Genomic DNA, 5,965 nt, shown 5'->3' on the forward strand with positions numbered 1-5,965 from the left:
TAGATTTTCGAATCTTCAAGAGACTTGATCTTGGACACGAATCTCTCTAGTAGACTCACCAGCACCTTTTTTTACTATTCTCTTATTCGTCAACTCTTTGCCAAGTAGCTAGTCTGATTTTGTTAACCACATTCATCAGTTGATCCACGTATTCTTTAAAGTTTTCAGACTTTTGCATTGTTAACATCTCAAACTCCCTTATTAGATTCAGGACATGCATATTCTTGATTTTGTCACTTCCACCAAACTCCTCCTTAAGCTTATCCCAAGCTTCTTTCGTTGTCTCACAAGCCATAATCCTTGTGAAAACTTGATTTGTAACAACCGAGTGTATGTGCAATAAAGCTCTTAGAGCTTTTGTTGCTTCTTCTTCATGGAGTCAGATCAGGTTCAATGTGGGATTTGGTCCCAGTTGAGGTGGTTGCTTATCTTCCATAATATATTGCCAGAGACTTTGGCCTCACAACAACACTTTCATTTTAACAGCCCACATATAGTACTATTCTCCATTGAAAACTGGTGGTAAGAGTGAAGCTGAACTTGAAGCCATGAAGACAGGTATGTGTTTATAAACTGGGGAGTTTTTATGTTTGAAAGAAGTTGAAGGGTATGTGTGAAGGATGAATCTCGGTACAGAGAATTTGGGCTCTGATACCAAATGTTGGTTTACAAGCCAGAGAATACAAGGGAAAAGAATGCAAGTTTTAGTTATAGATAGAATGCTTGCTGGATATTTCGTCTTTCTTTACTTGTCAACTTTTTTATTAACTTTATCAAAAGATTATATGCAAGCATTTGATGTCATCATTGACATCATGGACATACTAACTATGCAGAGATATTTACAAGATATTATTACAAAGCCATACATTCATAACTAATACAAAATCTGTCAAACTTAACATCCCCAAAAGTCAACTAAACCACTTCGGGTAGTTGAGGAACTGACACCTTCTAGATTGGCTCTGAACCATCGACCACTTTCAGGTCGCATAATGCAACTGATTGCATGCACATTTGATGACATGGATTCTTGCTTGCATTGCTTCCAGGTTGCATTATCTCCTATTCACTTCTTTCCATTCACATGCCCTTTACGTCACATGCTCTTCAGGTTGTTACCGATCACGTCTATCTACAACTCACATTCACCTTAGCTTGCACACTTGATTATAAGCTTCAGATCGCATAGGCATGCAGATTGTATTATCATTCTTCCAGCAAGATATCACTTGCTTTAACAACAAGAAACATGGCGAGCTGTTAGTCATCTCCTAGAGTGGAAGAATAAATTCCAAGAAAGGAGGAAATGTGTCACCACTCAGGTATCTCTTGAGGCGATCCAAGTCATCAGCTGCATCTAGAATTGTAGGCCTTGTGGAAGGAGATTCTTGCATGCATAGAATATCCAATTCGATCAATTCTTCTATTGCAACGTGCCATATTCTTCTTTCTTCAGGGGACTGGTCTCTTGAAGCTCTCACCAATGAGGTGTCAATAACTTTTTCCATTCTTCCATTGTAGTGAGTCTTCACCTATTCGTGCAGGCTTAGCTCACCACCAAACATATTGTCTATCGGTCTTTTTCTAGTCACCATCTCAAGGACTAGGATTCCAAAGCTGTAAACATCTCCTTTTGTCAACATGTTAGATCCAAATCCATATTCTACACATGAAAATTCAAACAATGACTTCACTAATTTGTTTTTCCAAGGAAAAATTGAAAATATAAGAAAGTGCATTGATTGTTGATTAAATTTTACCCTGATAAATGAGGCTTGTCCAAATATTATTGTGTGAATTTGATGCCATGGTAATATTGAACATTTTGTGGGTTCATATTGTGTGCCTTATCAATGAGAAAATGAATCCAAAATGTGCAAAATATTGATGTTTGTATGAGTTAAAAACTTCTCAATTGACAATACTTCAATATAATTTTCAGTTTTAAGACATTGTTTTCCTTCTGTATTGTGTTTTTGAGGCAGAAGGAATAAAGGCGTTTGTACTTGGTGCTATGTATCCAATAGATCCACATAACATATTAGCAGTCTAGCTTCCCATGTTCTCAATGTCCCTAACATTTTCCACTCCAACTGGCGTGATCAACCTAGAAATCCCAAAATCAGAAACTAGAGTTGTCATTTCATCGATGATAAGAACATTGCTTGACTTAAGATCACAATGTATGACTCTAACAGGAGAATGGTGATGAAGCTAGGCCATTCCTTCAGCTATATCACTACAAATATTCACTCTCTCGATGAGAGACAAGTCTAAGTTTGAAACCCCAACCAAGGGTGGACCCAGCCCCTTTGAGGGCCTACCCCACATTTTTTTTTTTTTTAAAAATTGCTTATATAGGCCCACAAAAAATTGTTGGTAATATATATATCCAAGCCTACCCTAAGATTTTTTAAAAAATGAGAACTATTATACATATATCTAGGCCCACAAAAAACTTGCTATTAATATATATATTTCAAGCCCACATCATATTAAAAGTTTAAAACTCTCTCCACGACTCCAACTGCTTTTTATGATTTTATCCTGAAAATTCTTTACTCTATCATTCTTTTTCTTATGCTATTCACTCTTAAAACTTTTGAAAACTAAAATTATTGAAGCTTTCACTACTCAAGGTGCCACAATTAGCTCTGTTTTTTGTTTTATCAGTTTTAGGTATGTGTATTGCTCATGTCAATTCAGTTTATTTTAGGGTTTAATCATGCTTTTTTTTTTGTAACTTTTTTATTCTAATTTGATGGAAAAAAGGCATAGATCTTATGAGTTTATTTTGTGTTTTGTGTCTAAGAATGTTCATGCTTTCCCAAATTAATCCTTAACTATATTTCAGTGGACGTTATTCTTCACCCTTCACCCAGCACTTTCTTGCATTTCAAATATCACTGTTTAGTTGCACAAAATTATTAAAGAAATTTGAGTTACTATTTATGTTTATATCAAGAAAATCCCCCCCCCCCCCCCCTTCTTTTAATTAATTCATATCAAAAGTGAATGCAAACGTTGACTTAATTTAAGTTTTGGTTGACTTTAGCTTAGGCTAGCTCTGATCAAAGTCATGAAAATTTATATTATAATCTTTGAAAGCCAAAAATAAAATAAAATTAAAAGAAAAAAAAAAGAGGACAAATAAGAAATTTGTGTGAAATATTTTTTGTGGATTATGGTTGTTGTAAACTCTTTTGATTATATTGGATTTAAGTAGATCATTAGATTCTCGTGGTTTTTTGCTCTCTTCACATTGAAGAGATTTTTCCACGTAAAATTTTTCTTGTGAATTAGATGTTATTTTCAACACGTTTGCTCAAGGTTTTACTTCTCATAGATTTATTCAAGTAGGAAAGTATTGTGATTGCATTATTTCCTTTCAGATTCTTGATATTGTATTATTTCCTTTGAAGTCAGATATATGGATATATCCATTTCATGTCAAAATAGATCTTTTATTTTGATTTGTTCATCGGTTCCTTTAGAGAGTCCCTTTTCGAAAGATTATCCTTGTCTTTGTTTATATTTCAGGTTGGAACAAATTACTATAATGCTTCCTCTCCTACGGATCAGTCGACATTTTCACAAATTTTACAAACGAAGGCCTTATTTTCATAGTTCTGAATTATGAATCCACTTATTGGGATAAAATATATTTCTTGCAATTTGTGAATAGTGACTTGTATCCTCATGAAAGGAATGTTGAAAAATCACCTAATCATTCGAATCCTTGTTGTGGAGCCTATAAATTATACGCCCTCCATTTGAACCATAATGACTTACTTCAATTTTGACTATTTTGGCTCTGTCTCCAGGTAGTACATTTATAAAACTGTGTTGAGCCCTTCTTGAAACAGAACTTCGAATCTAACTTCAGTATAGAAATGAACTCGGAGCATACCAAGTATGATTCAAACCTACAACCAGTTAGTTAACAACTGACCACTCTACCATTGAGCTACCGAGGAACAGCGGGAGATTCTATCTCATAAAGTTCAATTCATGTTCTCAACCTATGACCCATATGAACTCGAAGCTTCCTATGTCACTCTCAGAACTTCTTTGTAGTGGCTTCGTTCCATGCTCGTTTCATAGGGAACCTCAAAGCAGCTCTATTTCATTATATTCCATCCATACCCCAATTCCATTCATTTAATATTGCTTTGGTGTCATTGACATAAGAGATGTAGTTTCAAGTCAATCTGATTCTATTTCTATATATGGAAAGTTCAAAAATCATCAAAAGTTGAAAAATCATCATATAATAATCCAAAAATTGAAATAGAAAAGAAAAAGGGGAGGTTTGTAATGATTTTTCAATCTTTTATACTAGGCAATCTAGTATCCTTATGCATGAAGACAATCAATTTGGTTGGTGTGGTCAGACTCTATTATGGATTTTTGACCACATTATCCATAGGGCCTTCTTATCTCTTCCTTCTCCGAGCTCGGGTTATGAAAGAAGGAACTGAGAAGAAGGTATCAGCAACAACTGGTTTTATTGCAGGACAACTCATGTTGTTCATATTGATCTATTATGTGCCTCTGCATCGAGCATTGGGTAGACCTATTACAGGCCAAGCAGCTAGGAAGAAATGTAAAGAAGAGAATTGTTGAAACTAGCATATTGAAAGATCAATCGGCCAAAATAACCATGAGCAGCTACGATATTATAAGTTTCTTCCTCTTGACCGAATCTGTAACCTTCATTAATGGATTCGTTTTTTGTGGTTTTTGCTATTTTTTTTAAGTTTTCACTAGTTGTTTGGCACACAATGGTGGAGCCGCGGAGGCCCCCTCAGGCAAAAATCTTGGGCCGACCACTGCCTCTAACTGTCCCCAGATAAACATGGCTATTTGAGCTTCTATTTTCCATATAAGGAAGAAAGAGTGCCTTCAAATCAGGTAGACTACATGCAATTATAATCCTTATTAGATTTTTGTGGCAGATCCTCTTTAAAACTTCACATTCTCTGTTAAAACTCTTTGCTGGGTTTCCAGATTGCAAATTCAAAACGTTGACTGCTATTGCTCTTCCATCCGAAAGATTTCTCTTATAAACACGTCCATAGCTGCCTGTCCCAATTAGCATCTACTCATCAAACTCCTTGTGGCATTTGACAGCTCTCTGTAAGTAATTCTTGGGAAATTTTGCTTTAACTCTAGTGTCTTTTGCCTTCTTATTGTTTCAGATTTTGCTGAGATCAATATTTGATGAGGTCAAACTTAAGCTTACAACATATTGTTGTAAGGAGTGCTGATATGTAGATGATTGAGATGAATCTGATTAAATACATATGTGAATGAAACCAATGCCGCTTTTGGGAGCAGTTTAGCATCTCAAGAACTACGCCACAGAGACCTTGATTGCCTAAGAATGACATATTTGTTACTGAATCAAAGATGCCACCTGAGGGAATCCTACCTTCAAACTGGTTAAAAGAAAGATTAATGAAGGTAAGAGTATACATTTTGCTGAGGCTTGTTGGGGTCATACCGGATAAGTAGTTTTCTGAAACATCGAGTGATACCAGGTTTTTCATCACCTAGAGAATCTGGAAGGTGCCCTGCAATAGAATTGTGGGATAGATTTAACAACATCAATGCAATGCAGCTTGATATCTAAGTAAAGATATTTCCAGTAAATTTGTTTGATGAAAGGTCTATCTCTTAAAATTTTCCAGTTTGCTAACTCAATTGGCAATGGCTACTCAAGATGATTATGAGAGAGGTTTAGAAATATTCTGATTGCATGAATACCCAAAATTTTTGGGGGAAGTCTCCTAGTCAACCTGTTGTAGGATAACTCTAGCTTGTATAGATCTATGCATTGTCCTAAAGTTCGTAGTATTGATCCTGAAAGCAAATTGTTGTCGAGAAATAGATAATTCAACCGAACTAAATTTCCAATACTTCTGGGATAGGAACACTGAAATTATCGTATGATAGATCA

General features: G+C 35.4%; 1 pseudogene; it reads right to left on the bottom strand.

Annotated features, from left to right (window-relative positions):
• Nucleotides 1–1,274: 1,274 nt before the first annotated feature.
• LOC116134699 lies at nt 1,275–5,507 on the bottom strand (annotated as a pseudogene).
• Between the last annotated feature and the right edge of the window lie 458 nt (nt 5,508–5,965).

This window comes from Pistacia vera, unplaced genomic scaffold, assembly GCF_008641045.1.
Source record: "Pistacia vera cultivar Batoury unplaced genomic scaffold, PisVer_v2 Contig290, whole genome shotgun sequence".
In the NCBI taxonomy this organism is placed as follows: Eukaryota; Viridiplantae; Streptophyta; class Magnoliopsida; order Sapindales; family Anacardiaceae; genus Pistacia; species Pistacia vera.